Source organism: Oxyura jamaicensis, chromosome 2 (assembly GCF_011077185.1).
Source record: "Oxyura jamaicensis isolate SHBP4307 breed ruddy duck chromosome 2, BPBGC_Ojam_1.0, whole genome shotgun sequence".
NCBI lineage: Eukaryota > Metazoa > Chordata > Aves > Anseriformes > Anatidae > Oxyura > Oxyura jamaicensis.
The window spans coordinates 31,387,126-31,402,732 of NC_048894.1; the positions used below are offsets into that span (position 1 = coordinate 31,387,126).

Genomic DNA, 15,607 nt, shown 5'->3' on the forward strand with positions numbered 1-15,607 from the left:
TGGTGTTATATACCAACGTTGTCCCTAATGGCAGGCTGTTACATGTAGGTGCCATGTCACGTGTGCAGATGAATTTTTTTTCTTAGAGCTCTTGAACGTGTATATATAGAACACTGCTGCAGGTTTATTAAACTGCATAAGAAATCTATTTGTATGTAAATGTTACCAAACTCTTGAAAGAACAATTTTGTCTCTGTTGGTGAAATAGAGACATTCTTCTATTTCCTTCTATAAACTTAGATGGTATATTAACTGAAAGTAAAAATCATTCCTTAAATTTTCAGTGTTGTTGTTGTCTTTTTCTTTTTTTCTTCCAAAATGGTGATGTAAGAGGCAGCAAGGGAGAGGTGTATAGCTCTCCCTGTACTGTACTGTAAGGACAGGGTGATAACACAAAGCTGCAGCATTTGCTGTGCTCAAAATCAGCTGGTATGAACTTCTACAAAACACCTCATAGAAACAGCATTTTGCGGGATAGTAGTATTATCAGAATATGATGCAGCTTATAACCACTTAATAAAACAGTCTTGGTGAGTTTGGAATCTTACAGAACAAAGGCCTGGAATGCAGGAAGGAAGTGGTGTTGCTATCATTAACGCTTGGCCTCTGAGCCCTTGAGAGCTCAGCATCATCTTGTACTCTGTCATCTGAATATCTTCATTACTGACATGTTAGGGCTAATAATAGTTTGTCAAGCTGTTTTATCAAAACTAATCCTTAGTTAGATATATTAATTTTAGAACACAAAGGTCTTAAATTTTAAACATGGGAGTAAAACTTATTTCCTATTAGCAGATTAAACAGAGACAGTGAATACTTGTAACTTTCATACAAAATGTATTTTCTCATTAATGACAGTTCTCAAAAGAATATGCTTATACATGTATTCAAAAGCCCTTATAAAGCAGACAAAACCATGAGGTTGTCAACAGAATATTTGTGTTTTTGCATGTTTTATTCTCTCTGTACTTTAAATTGTTAAAGCTAAATGCATACATTGCATTTCTTTTTTTTTTTTCCCCGTCCAAAATAGTAGACAGAAATAGCTAATCCAAATCTTTTTACCTAAGGAGCAATTCCTTAAAGATATCTTGGTGCACGTTTGGGGGAGAAACTACCAGAATTGTTTTTGCTTTTCTTTCTGGCTAAATCCCAAACATTCCAAGCATATGGAACAATTTAGCAGAAAATACATAATTATCAAACAGATCTGTCTTTGCCACCTTGAACACTATTCCTTGTGGCAGAGTAAGTGAAACCTCATGTTTAGATTTTATTTCATTTGATCTTATGCTTTATTGGCAAAAGAGTACAAAAAAAAAAAGACAGATGGCACCATTAAAATATGAGTTGGTTTGTGCTTACTGTAATAAGAATCTGAATATTGTTGATAAAGGCATGGCACAAACTTCTAACTGAAAATTTAAAGTAAAGAAACCAAAATACATTTATCTTAGTAAGATCCTGAATAATCTATGTAGCTGTAAAAATAAATTTAATATCATGCAGGTGTTCACAAACAGATGTATGCACATTATTACATTTGTAATAAAATAAAGCTGCCGTGAAATTTTGGCTCTCAGTTTGTTTCTGCTTTTCTTTTCTTTGTGGAGGCCCAAATCAGTGAATGCTAATTCTCTGTTACAGTCTCTACTCCATGCATATAAATCCTTACTGATGTTGTAACCTTATGTATAAAGAACACTTCTTACAGTGTAAGAAATGTGCTGTCAAAATTAATTCACTGTGTTCCTTGTTAAATGACTTCTGATTTCTCTTAATTAGCTTACTTAATCTGAAGTCCTTTCAAAACTGAGTTTTCTCATTTAGCTTATGTGTTTCCCATAAAACAGCCATTCCATAGCATAGCTGAATGGCTCTTTCAGTGGGGACTGGATCTGCGCCTGGTCTTGTCCTCTGTGGTTAGTGCCCCAGCTGGGAACTTGCCTCCTGATTTTCAACTTTCAGGTTTAGGAAACCTTTTTTTTATTCTTTGGTGTGGCAGAAAACTCAATGGGAAGGATGGCCCCAGCTTTGACCTATTTTCACTGAAGTGAAAGAAGGGGTTGGGAATCATCTGTAGTAGAAGAGGGTATGAAACTTGGGTCTAGCGTATATTAATACTGTAAAAATGGGCTACATAACTTTCTCCGCACATGTACATAATTTAGATTTTTTTTTAAAAAAGGAGGGAAAAAAAGCTGCATGGTTACTCCAGTGATCAAATTCAGTTTAAAACTGAGAATCTAGAAGATCTGAGAAAATTCAGTTCATAAAATCAAATTAGGGTCTTATGAATATAGTTGGAACAGGTGCAGAGAAGTCCTGGAGAGCGGATATTACAAGAGGTGGCTCAGTTTCTCATGTTTCACTTGGCAAAATGAAGGTTGGGGGGGCTGTGATTGCTGTCTGTGAACATACCTAGTAGGATAACACTGAGGAGCAAGCAGAAATACTCGCATAGAGTTAATAAGCAAAGGTAGTCACAGGAAGGCACAGATAAAATGGACATGATAAAATCTGTGCTGATAATTTGAAGTTTCTTAATAGAGAAATAAGCCTTACTATGATCTCAGAAAAAAAGAGGAGGAACTAACTGTTCTTAAGATTATGCTTGAAATGAATAGACAATGAAATTGGAAATTTATTTCATCGTATGTGAGCAAACGCTCATATATTTTATAAGTCTATGGAATAAAGTTTTGTGGAAATGGATGGAAATTCCTTCTAAGTTGAGGCACAGAGCTGTCAGCTCCAGGTATGCAATATGCTGCAGCACAAGTACCTTATAATCTCCATGGCGAGGTGCAATTCTAGAAATGTCTGTTGTGCTGTCAGATTCTCACAGTAAGTTGTATTGCTAAATAGTTTAAAACAAAAAAAAACAAACCCCTCTGCAAGTTCACGCAAGTTATATAGCTCTTACAAAGAGTGAAACTAAGACAAGAAACTGAAATCCTATTTTAGAAGTCTGAGATACTGTCTCTCATCCTTGGTTTTTGTGTAGTTGCCCTTCAAGGCAATTGACTAAAGGCAGGAGCTTTGCTTATGTGACTCAGTGGGTATAAAAACTTTTTAAAAGTATTTTAAAGGCAAAAAAGGGTTCTTCTGTTGGAACTGGACAAGTGTCTGGTAATTCACCAATCAAACTTCAGCTTTATCTTTACTGTGGCTGTATTTACACACTTCCTGCTCAATTCATCAGTTGCTTTTCTGAAGGTAAATGAGTTTGTATGGCAGTAAGTGTGTGTTAATACTCGAAGTATGATACTTCTAAGGTATATTTAAATATTTAGTAAAATAAAAACAAAATGCAACAACCTCTGGTGTTAGAATTTATGAAGAAGCTTTGCAAAGCTCTTAGCTGTGGTTTGGCTGCGGTTTGTCTTTTATCAGAACCCTTCTGCCTGAGAATGGAGGTGTTCACCGATCCACTCTTGGACAACTCAAGGCAGGCCCCATGTCCCTGTGGGGATAAGGTGACAGGAGGTGGAGGTTCCCATTTCCCTCAGCTCCTCCTTCTGTAGTTTGGTCCATTTGTTCCACGTGTCCTTCCTCAAAGGGCTCCTCACCTCTTTCTCCTTCCCTCTTCTGTGATGAATAGGATATTGTTTTCTGCTGCATCGCAGTCTAACCCTTCACAAGCTCTATAGTGCTTGATCAAAAAATGCAGGCTTCTGTCCTGTGAAAACTCCTAAGCACTGTCCTCAGTAAAGTGCGAGGGCTTTTTTTTCAGTAAAGTGTGAGGGCTTTTTTTTCATCTCTGTATGTAGAAAGCTATTGAAGTCTTTACCTTGTTTGTTAGGTTTGGACTGTAAGCATTCTTAGATCTTTAATGCAGTGACTTACTGTTCAGTTTAACAAACCAAAGTTACCAGGAAAGGTGATACCGAAATACCTCAAACTATACTGAAATACTTCAAATTATGTGTTATCAAATATAATTTTCATATGAGCCACTAAAAACTCTCTCCAGGGTTCCCAGTTATAGCATCTGACCTTCTGGGTCTTTCCTGCATTAATCCTTGCAGTGCTGCTGGAGTTGGAGGTGATTCCTGTTTGATAGTTGAGGAAATGAAGCATACGGTGCCTTCTACCACATTGCACAGGAAGACTGTCCAAACCATAAAACCATCCATCCTCTCAAATTTTATATGTACTTTTGTTAACTTCTGCTTTGTCTTTGGCCTCTCTGTCTCGCTCACACACACACCAGCCCCACATATATGATATGGTGCAGTTTATAATCCTACAATACAGAATTATAGCATAATAATCCTATAGTATATCTGTGTGTTACGAGAAAAATATGCCAAAGATGAAGACCTGTATAAAGCAATACATTTTTCTACTGTTTATTGCCTTTTTCATTTTTGGATACACACTTAATGCTGTCTTGAAATGCTGTCATAATGTTGGAAAAGACAGCTGTCTGTTTTGGAGACCGCACCTTTCTGTTGCAGTTAGTTAAAGGGTGATGTCTTCAGAAGTGCATGGTGTTTCTCCAATGTAGCAGTGGAAATCCAGCATATTGTCATCATCATTCTGGTTTGGGAAGCTGCGATATGTTTGGCTCATCTCAAATGCACTCGTTAGGTAAGGTATGCTTCCTGCCCCAGCTAACTGCCGTTACCTGTTCAGCTTTCTGTTGGAGAGGGAGGTTAAAGTTCACTTCTAATGGGCTTTCTGCAGGTAAAAAAAGAACACCAGGGAGAGCAGAATCTTTTGAAGAGAGTTTTGCCCATATTTCAGGTGTTAGAAAGCAGGGATTTATGGTTTTGTTCTTCCTGTTTAGTGTTTACCTATGCAGTTGTGCACTTGGCAGAACAATGCTTTCTCAGTGCAACCAACTATTAAAACACATCTACTTCTATTTTAAATTAGTTTTGTGGTTGAAATTGTGGTTCATTAAACACGTGAGTTAACCTGCAGTAAAACAGAAAAAAAAAACTTGTTGGTTCACCTCTGTAATTTTGACCTTTTATTTAAAATTTGGGTAAGCATTTGTATGAATTCTTTCTACAGATACGTAATTCAATGAAAATAACACATTTAAATTAAAATCTTCTTTACAGAAGATACATATTAGAGTGCATACTCTATTCAAGTACAACATATCAAAACCAGACTAAAAAAGGGGAAATAAAATTATAATGTAATGTTATTCCAGGATAAGAAAGTTTATTAGCAAAGGGTGTACAGGTCTTTTAAACCCTTAGAAAAGTTCTTCTGCTTTTGTTTGTTGTATGTGTTGGAAAATTTTATCAAGCATCAGTATTAGATTTATATATATATATATATATATATATATACACACACAGTAGTAAAACAGGAAACTCACTGTCTCATAAATAATCTTGTGATTCAGAACTGAAATTTCTGGGAAATTTATGGCCCCCTTTGAGTTTTGGACAGTGAAATTTGATTTAAATTTAGACAAGGAAAAAAAAAAAAAAAAAGACAATCCTGCCAAGTTTTTGTCTGTCTTATGATTTATAGCTCTGAACATTAGAAATGTATCTTTGTAATAGTCCTGGAAACCTAGTAGTACTGGTCTGAGCTCGCAGACTTGTCAATTTTGAAAGGGCAAGCAACAGACTTCCTTATGTTGAAAATAGCTTTTGTGATAAATGATTTAAGATCATAAATGGAAAATAGTATTTTGTATTTTGGGTCTTTGCTTTTATAATATGGAGAACCTAAGGTCATTTTAAAAGTAGATGGGTTTTGTTATGTTAATCTGAACTATCATATGCTTGAAAACTATAATACTTGGTCTTGAGAATAATGCTAGATGCTGTTTTTATTCTTCATGTATATTGATTATCTGTTGGTTATGATAGAGTATTTTAGACTCCTGCAGCAATTGAAGTAATGTGTACTGCTTTTTCTCTTTTCTATTGAGTATAAAATGTGCGTGAAAATGTCTGAAGTCTAAGTACAGTAGACCTTTGAAAAGTTCTGTAGTTGTACTTTGAGTAATTTCAGTGCAATATTGGCAAAATATTTACTGTTTAATTTTTGTTTTGTGTGTCTGTTTTCATCTGTGTTCTCCAAAATATTCAAAGTCAGTTCTTAGTAGAACCGTAATACTGGAAGTTCTTTATCCTAAAGTACTATAGTACAAATCATTAATTTTAGTGTTGTAAACAAATACAGCTTTATTTTAGTAGTTGCTTTGGTGGCAACTCCTAATATTGAAACCTTTTGTATTCTAACACTTGTAATCATCCACTTTCAGAGAGATTTTTTTTTCTGCCTTCCTAACTTAAGCTTTTTGGGGTTAAACCTTGCATTTCTTCCTCCTTTAAAGAAAATTTCTTGTTGCCACAAATGTGCCAGATGACCAGACTTGAGCTCTGTCTGCTATGTCTGATTGTACAACTGATGAGAATGCATTCAGTTGGTTTGGATTTGGGTTAAACTAGAAAGCTCTTGATGACTGAAAATTCAGGAGTGCACGTGTAGAACTGGCATCATTTTAATTGCTGGCCTGTTGCAATGAGGAACCCCAGTTTGAGTCATCAGCACAAAATCTGAATTGCAAGCTGAAATTGCTGATTTCTGGAGATTTGTATACATCAGTAGGAAGTCTGTACAGCAGTTAAACTGTAAACTCTCAAAGACACAGGAAATTCTCAGTCTGGCCACTTACTTTTGCCCTTGTTCATTTCTCCTTTTTTTTTTTTTTTTTTTTTTTATTATTAGTGGAAAAACATTTTCAGGCTTTTTTTTCCCCATCTCTCTTGTTAAAACTTGTTCTGGTACAATTGTTAGTGTCCCTCAGTCCTTTTCTCTTCCTTTGCCAGATGTAGCCTAGTAATGCTTCTTTGAAAGTATTCACGGTGATATGGTTTATAGTCTTGTGACAGCTGCCTCATGGTGTTTCCTCTCTCTTGAACCAGGAATAATTTCCTGGAGGCCAGGTGAAGAAACACCTGTCTCCCACGGCTCAGAGGTTCTTTCAATTGCTTAGTCTAAAAGTGTAGACATCTTTATATGTCTTAACATCAGCTTAAAAGTAAGCCCAGGAATCAAAGCGACGTCCTCTGAATTTGAGAGTTGTCCGTCACCAATTTTTTAACCTTAATTTGGACTTCTTGGAAATATCCAGATACACCGCAGATCCTGAATATGTTTTATTGGTATGTTCCTGTTTTAAGATATAGTCTTTCAAAAGTGATAACATTATTGTCATAATCTGACATGTTTAATCATTCCCATGCTTAAGAGGAACGAGAAGTCCTTTGTCACCAGTTACTACCAGATGTGCAATTTCACCCTCATTTTGGTTATTTTTACAAAATTTGGTCATTAAGCTTTCATGGCTACTTTTATAAATTGTTTCTTGCATGTACTGGCCTTGCTTGTGTCAGAATAATGATTTTATTCTCTCTCTCTATATATATATATTTTACATTTTTATTAATGTATTCATGTATTGCTGTTTTGTTGCTAATGGGAAATAGACGTTGTTATACATCCATCCACCGTTTAATGTAATTTACAAGCTGGACTGTGTATTGTAACGCAACTTACAAGGAAGACTGCCCTTAAATCGTTTCCTCTTCAGGAGTATAAGGAATGAAAATCATGATACACATCAAAACTTTCATTTTTAATAGATAAAAGAATAATTGGAGGCCAAGATATTGGAATTGGAAACGGAAGTCTGGATTTCTTCAATACTCAGTATTTGGAAATATTCTAAACAAGGATGCTGTGTAAAAACCTGATTGTTTGGAAACTCATTGCACAGCGCAAGAGCTAGCTTACCAAATAAATGACACAATTTTGCTAAATTAGTACAATAATTATAAATTTAATTGACAGTTATCAGAATTTCTGTGAAAAAAGTAAGAGAAATTGTCTACCATACGTTGCCCTTTTTTCAGTTCTATGAGGTAAATAGCTGGTCAGTTGTTAGCAGGATATAAATTAACGCTATAAAGCTAGCTTGAAAATTATTCAGAATTTATAAATTAATGGATAGGAAGTACAAAATTTAAGTGTGCAATATACTGAAAATTTTGTTTCTTTTAAAGTAACGTGTATCTTTTAAAGTTTACTTGTGTCTGCAGCCTGCACAGAAGTCATTTCTACCTCTTTGCGTAACATAACTAAAACTTTGGGGATGCAAGTATGATAATTCTGAATTGTGTTTTTCTCTTGGGTTTTTAACTACAGAGCAATCCGTAATCCATTAGTTTTAGTAATGAAATCTGCAGTTTATTCTCTCTAGTACAAGTGTACCTGTGTACAAAATACACAATCAGTGCATGTATTACATATCTTTCAAAAGTAATATCTTGATTGCATATATTTTTTCTTTTTTACTTAATAACCTGTAAACATTTTTCCCGTTACAGTCTCAGAGATAGTGGATACAAAATATTCCATATAATCTTAAATAATGGATATAGCTAAGGTTGTGTACAGATACATGGATATAGAATATTTTCTCCCACTTAAAATGGATCTTCTGCCAGTATAAGCAGTTTAGCATATGTTAATGATTTAGGCAGGAGTTTAATATTAAACTTGGTTTTCTCAATAGTGCTCTCCTGGCCTTTAGAAATGTCTTGTTTTGGTTGGTGAACTTTGTGCTGAGGGTTAGTATTTGTGACGGAGACAAGTAAGACCACCCCCCTCATGAGAACTGTTGTTTGTTAAAGTAATCTAGAACAGACTAGTTGAATTTATAATTCTGCTGAAGAGGTTATGAAACAGTCTAAATTGGCTCTGACTGTAAACTTTGACCTGTTTGGCCGAATTGTGGGAATGATGCCAAAATTTGATATAAAGCAGTTCTGGGAAGCTCTTTAAGATTAAATTCCAGGACTGCATAACTGATGTACTAATGATATACTTGTGATACTAGGCAAGTGTTCCTTCGATACAGTTTTAGGCTTGAACAGATCATTCACCTAAAAGTAAAATGATAGCCACTGGGATTCAAGTGATTGCATCTCAATGTGGTTTCAGAAGGCCCAGTTAAAATTTCATGTCTTGGTATCCCTTTCTTTGCACCTCATTGCAATGAGCTAGCTTGGCTCCTCAACAACTTTTCGCTCTGGCTTTTCATTGGGAATGAAAAGGTAGCAGAGAAGGTCCTAAACATAGAGTAGCTTTCTGCGATTGCCATGAAGCTTTTCAGCCAGCAATCATTGAATCAGTTTGTTTCAGCACTCTTTTAATACATGGCTGGTTCAGGCAAATTTTGAGTTGGAGTCTGTGTAGTCGTACATTTCTTCACTGATTTAATAATAGTAAGAGACATTGGGTATGGAAGTACTCAGGTTTCAGTTGAGATAATCTCTGCAGACTCCACAGCTGAGCACTAGTAAGAGCAATATACTTTTATCATTTATATCAAGAAAACCTTCTTTATTCACTCAACACAGAAATAATTACCTTTTTTTAAAAAACAAACAAACAAACAAACTAGTATTGTTTATTTTTCTATCTGATGCTTTGCAGAAAACACATTTTTTTAAATTGAGTATTTTCAAGATTTGAGGAAAATAGTGAAATAGCTCATGGTCTGGCTGAATTTAGTGTTGCCAGTGCTCTGATACACGTTGCTGGGGATCCTTGTCTCTCATTCCATGGCCAGACAACAGAGTATCCTGTCAGACAGTGTTGTTGGTACAGGTAGTGCTGCTTTAAGTATGTCCATAGGATGTATTTGCACTTGCTCTGTATCAAAACTGCAATCCTCTGCTGTTGTAACTTTGTGTAAACAGAGTAAAGAGTCACTATTTCTAGGATTCCTGCTGCAGTTGCTCACGTATGGGGATATTGGCTACAGATGACTGCATGGTCTTTGGTTTTCCTAAACTCGGTATAATACCGGAGATGGGACTTCAAAGCAGCTGGAAGCAAGTGAGGAAGTAACAGCAAAGGTTCTCTCTGAGAACAGGAGTGGCAGCCTGGAAGGAAGAGGATACCAGTTGTGGGTTGCACTTTGGGGAAGCTTATCTGCCACATAGAAACCCTAGAGATCAAGTGTTTAAAGGCCGAAAAAAAGCACTAGAAAAGGATGAAAAAGGCCTCTGTGGAAGAATGGACAGCATCAAGATGAACTGAGGTGGTAGATAAACATATATTTTTTAAAATCATTGTTCTCATGTTCTTTACTATGCTCCTTTTGCTAGAAGTTAAGATTGTTGTATTGCATAAAATTCTCTGTTAACTTGTTGGTCGCTGCTCACAGCTAGTGGGGACTTGAAGCTATCATTTCTGAATGGATCCACTGAGTAAACACAGTTGATGTTAAATGTGTCTTAGTTCAAGGGCCTGGTTTGAAGAGATGATGACTGAGAGTTGTTTTTCCCAGGAAAGGTGAAAGTGAAAGGATTCACATTGAGGGAAATGCAATTTGAAAGACCAGTTAGGACCTAGATGTGTTGTTATTTCTAAAATTCCAGAAGCTTAAAAGCATGCTGGTTGTCTGCATCGTAAGAAAGAGATTAATTTCTGAATCTCTCAACAGATCTGGAAATTCATCCTTCTGTCATAAATTACTGGTTGATTCAGCACACTCCTTACAACTCATGCACTGTAGGATGTGTCCCAAAGCAGTTTCTCTACTGGATGTTATTCTCTGGAAAGAAGGAAGACTGCTTAATATTTGCTCCTCTTAAATAATTAGGTGTTTTTAAAATGAAAGATGGCTTTTGGCAGTAGTTGAAACTGAGTTGCTTGAATTCTGTTTCAGACCTGAAGAAGCAGTTGTGGAAGCGAATTTTCTTTTCCAGACATTGTCTGTCTAATAAAGTACTCTAAAGCTCTGTACAAGTCTTTCACCACGTGAATTCAACAGTTAGAACCAGAGATAAGAAGCTGGTAAACGCTGATGTTACCATTGTTATTTAATTTGTCTTTTTAGAGACAATGTAAGACTGACTTAGGATCTTGTACGTTTTCTGTTTTGAATGCTAAAGCATTTCACAACTGTAAAACAAAGGTAAAAGAAATCATACCACTCTTCTGTGTCTAGAAAGCCAATTAGGTCATTGTCTAGGTTTATCTCTAGGATTTAGTTTTTACTTTAAATCAGAAAAGTCCAGGCAATGGAAATGATGCTTCTCGATGGACACTGGATTAAGTGATAATCATTAACCTACATGAAAAGCTTGTGCTTACAGGTTAGCCTTCTTGCTAAAAATGTGTAGCAAAAAATAATTTGTTTTTACAGGTATAAAGAGCTGTGCTTTATTTTTTGTTGTTTAAAATTTATTAATGTGAAATTCAAAGAAGTAACCCACTCTTTCATGTCTTTGAGAGTATATACAGAGATATTATAATCTACAGTATTTTCTATTTACTCTATGGGAGTATTCATGTTTATGTTTCCTGAGGCTGAAAATTAGAGGGGAGAGGTTCAAGGATGTTGTACTTGATCTGGATTAAAATAACTGGTAGATTATGTTCACTGTAATGTTTCCTTTGGATAAGTTAGCATACTTGTTTGCTTTCCTCACTGCTCTGCTACTTTACAAATGCACTCATTGAGCTAGTGAATCTTGTTATATGTTTGTCAAATTAATTTTTAAATACTGTGGCCTGGAATCCTGTGAGAACACAAGTTTTCTCTTAGTTTAAATGGAAGGGTTTTTTGTTTGTTTGTTTGTTTTTCCATTATATAGCATGTTTTAATCATTCACATGATTACACATACAACTTCATTGATTCAGCATCTCTTTCTTATCTGCCAGTATGCAATATGGCACTTAATGACTGATGACTTGAAATATTTTTAATTGTCCTTATCTAGTGTTGTCTATTACTAGATCTCTCGACAATGTTTCTGAGGCCACAGCATTGTCTGCTCTGACCCTTGAGCCTTTTCAGAATTTCTGCTTTGCAGGATAGGTCCCCCCCTGTACTGTAAGGCCAGGGCTGTGGCCTTAGACTTGCACATTGTGGAGAATTCGGTCTGTTTTGCGCCCCACATTGGAGGTTTGCATCCAGGTAGCCTGGGTTGCTCAGTGTCAGTCCTCTTGTCTCTGTTCACTACTGTCATAGTATTTATGTCAGCTTCAAATATTGCTAGATTTTTGTGTGTTCACATAAAGATTATTGATTAAAAAGTTTAATCACGTATGGCTGGTAATTATCTTAATTATACAAGTACCATGTCCTTTACAAGATACATCTATGATGTCATTCAAAAAAAAAAAAAAATTTTTTATATTTACTTTGAAATGTGCACTTCCTGTGAATATTTTTTTTGGATGCTACTTTCCTTTAAATACTTGTTATGTGGAGTTCTGTATCATCTACTCTGTTGTCTTGTCTCTTCAGGAGGAAATTCAACAAGCTGTTTTTAAAATATTGGCTAAAATTTATCAAGCCTTTTAAATCTAAAATACCCATATTTGGTCTGTGTAGCTCTGTTGGAGTAAAAGGGCTTTTGTCACGAAAGTGAGCATCTCACTTGTTATTTTCAAAAGTATTGAATAGAAATAATTAGTCATCTTTCCTGTTTTTTTTACATAATTTATAATTTCCACCAAAGAAGAAAGCAGTTATAGGGTTGCTGGGATTTCTTTTCTTTCCAGTGTTCTCCTCAGACTTTCTTCATTCTTCTCTTGATGGACATGAGAGCTTTGGTTCTTTAAAAAAAAATAAAATAATAATAAAAAATCCTGGTTTGTATTAAATATTCCTAATTAGTTGATTATTATGGACTATTTCTATTAAAAAATTAGCCATCAGTAAGTAATAACTTCAGAAGTATACGTCTTACACGTGGCTACAGGCTGTGTAAATAAGGAAGAAATTGGAAATGGTCTTGGTATAGAATGCAGCTTTTGCTGCATTATTCTAGATAGAGAAATTGTGATGAGTGTCATCTTAGGTTTTTGACATTTCTAAATCCCTACTAGGGGTAAAGTTTGATAGTCTGTCCTGCTTTGTTTGCCTTCATTCTTTTTCTAATTTAGATTTTTTTTTTTTCAGGAACGTTTCTTTTTCAATTTTAAAATGTTGGGGGTTGTTTTGTTGTTGTTTTGCAAAATAGTGAAAGTGAGTGGATACTACCTGTCATTCAGATTTTTGTTTCTCCTTTGCTTTTATTTGCTTTGCTTTTATTTATTTATTTTTTTTTCTGAAAGTGGCTTTTTTCTAGTACCAGCTAAACTTCTTTCTTCTTCTTCCAGTAAACGGCATTTAGTTTTTATACTATAGGCATTAAAGTAATGAAAACAAGTGACGAGTACTCCTACCTAAGAAACACTTGCACTTCAGTTTTGATGACCCTTTATTAATTTAGATCAGGATGATAAAAACTTTCCATACATGAGTTAACCTTCTTCAGACGTAGTCTTTGAAAGTGTGGGTGTTATAGAGCTGTAGCTTAGTGATATATCTTCAAAGTCTCAAAATGTGAAGTTCCCTGTAATGCAGTGTCTTCACCCTTCATCTGTCAAAGCAAGGTAAAGAGATGGGGGTTATCAGGAGACGTGAACTACTGATGATCTATACATTTTCCAGTCTATCTTATTTTTTCCATCCCAGATTGTCAGCAGTTTTCCATCCATCTTAAATTACAACAGCTTGCTTTCATCCATCTTCTGATTTCTTCAAAAGCCTCAGGTTTTAGTGCAGCAAAGCATGTAAGTTCATGTGTAGCTCTGTGCATGCTTTTCCAGTAGTGAGGAATATAGCCATACCAGTGTGTAGGCTGTGTTGCAAATAGGCTCTATAGCTCTATGAATTGATGGATGAAGAACAGAACATCATTTAGTAGACAACCTTTTCAACACAATTTAGTAGACAATTCCTCCCCCTCGTTTATTATTTGCACAATATAAAATATATATACAGAACTGTATGATTTTCAGGATGGCACTCATGATTATGTATATTTATTTGCAACTTTGAAAGTTGGATATGGGTCTTCTCAATAAGTATACAATAGAAATTAAAAGGATAATAGGCTTTCTCCTTCTGCCAGGGAACTTTGGGGATTTTTAGTAAATGTTCTAGATTTCCTTTTAAAATAATGCATCGGAAAAATATTACTGTATCTTCCAACTACTTGAATTGAAAATGAATTAGCGATTGTAGCTCCGTGTGACCTATTACAGGACTTTTTGACTATCTGGAAGGAAGAAGAGCATTAAGGTTTTAATTTCAAATATAAATTCCTGACTCATTAATCAGTTAATGTTTTGGTGTTTTGTCTTTTTTTTTTTTTTTTTAGAACATATTTTTCCTCTGCAGTGCCTTTGAGGGATATTTTAATTATTTTAATGAAAACTGTCTGGCTTGAAAGTTGTTAACTGTAGTGAAAGCTTAAAAAAATAAATGAAAGGCATAATTTATCGTTCAGTTAACATACTTAGTGTAGAATATCATTTAAAATAGTTGAAAAACGAGTGAATGGGAGGGCCTTAGGATTCTTGACTAAAGTTCCGAGCAGCTGAAAATGAAGGCTTTAAACAGATTGAAAAATCATTTTGAGTTTAGGGTAAATATCTCATCTTTGACCTAAACTGTTGGTATTTTATAGCAGCATTGTTGCTTTTATAGATTTCCCATGTCTTGCAACTTACAGATCTTTTTTTCCATGTATATTTTTCCTTTAACTTCATGGTAAAGACTTAAGGTATGTAAAATTACTCCTGTAATTTTAAGCTGTTCGCACATTACAGATCCAGTCTGAATAATTTCAGATTTGAAAACTGTTTGTTTTTTTTTTTTCTTTTTGGAAGGTGGAAAGTAGATAACTTATGAATTACGGACAATATTTTAGTATCTAATTTTACTTGATAATGTCCTGTTTATGAGAGCACACAGTAGAGATAGAATAGGATATGTTTAAGGTTCTTTGTAGCAGTGTGGTGTGATTCTTCATCCCTTATTCACTCAGTTTGTTTTTTTGTGACATGGATAATGATTATTCATGGTTACAGTAGTTTAGTATTTAAACAATTAACTGGAAAGTTAATTGTAACTGGGAAGTTAATTGTTTAAATAGTTAAATGGCTGAAAATAAAAAAGCCTGTTTATTTGAAATGGCTTTCTTTTCTTCATGTTTTCTGTAATGTATAATACTCATTTAGAGTTCCTTTGTGTTTCCTCGCTCTCTGTGAAGGGAGCTTTAGCTCTAGAGCAGGCTCTTGTCTAAGGTACCTAGATGTCTGAATTAAATGGGATAAAAATAAATGTAATTGTTATACCTTAAAGCAAGATTGTTATAATATATGAGGTTGTGTGGAAACAAAAATATCCTTTATTAAAGAAAACTGTTGAGCTAAAAGTGTGCTTTATAGTAAAGAAAAGGAACAAAACAGATTTGGATTGATTTCAATAATACTGATTCTGTTGTGAAAATATCATAGAAACAAGATGGGTTATCTTTAAAGGTAAGGAAAAAAGGCTGACATTGAAACTGAGACCTTCCATTAGACTGACTTCATAAACATTTTTTCTTACACAAAGCAACACAGTGTAACATGAATTTCTAGTGAGCCTTTCAAAGATCACTCATCTTTCTTTCTTTCACTTTCTTTCCTTTCCTTTCCTTTCCTTTCCTTTCCTTTCCTTTCCTTTCCTTTCCTTTCCTTTCCTTTCCTTTCCTTTCCTTTCCTTTCCT

At 34.9% G+C, this 15,607-nt stretch overlaps 1 protein-coding gene across 2 annotated transcripts in view; it reads left to right on the forward strand.

The window, feature by feature from the left end:
• Nucleotides 1–15,607, forward strand: part of AHR (aryl hydrocarbon receptor) — a 63,615-nt gene that overhangs the window by 24,682 nt on the left and 23,326 nt on the right. The gene's annotated exons all lie outside the window — the stretch shown is intronic.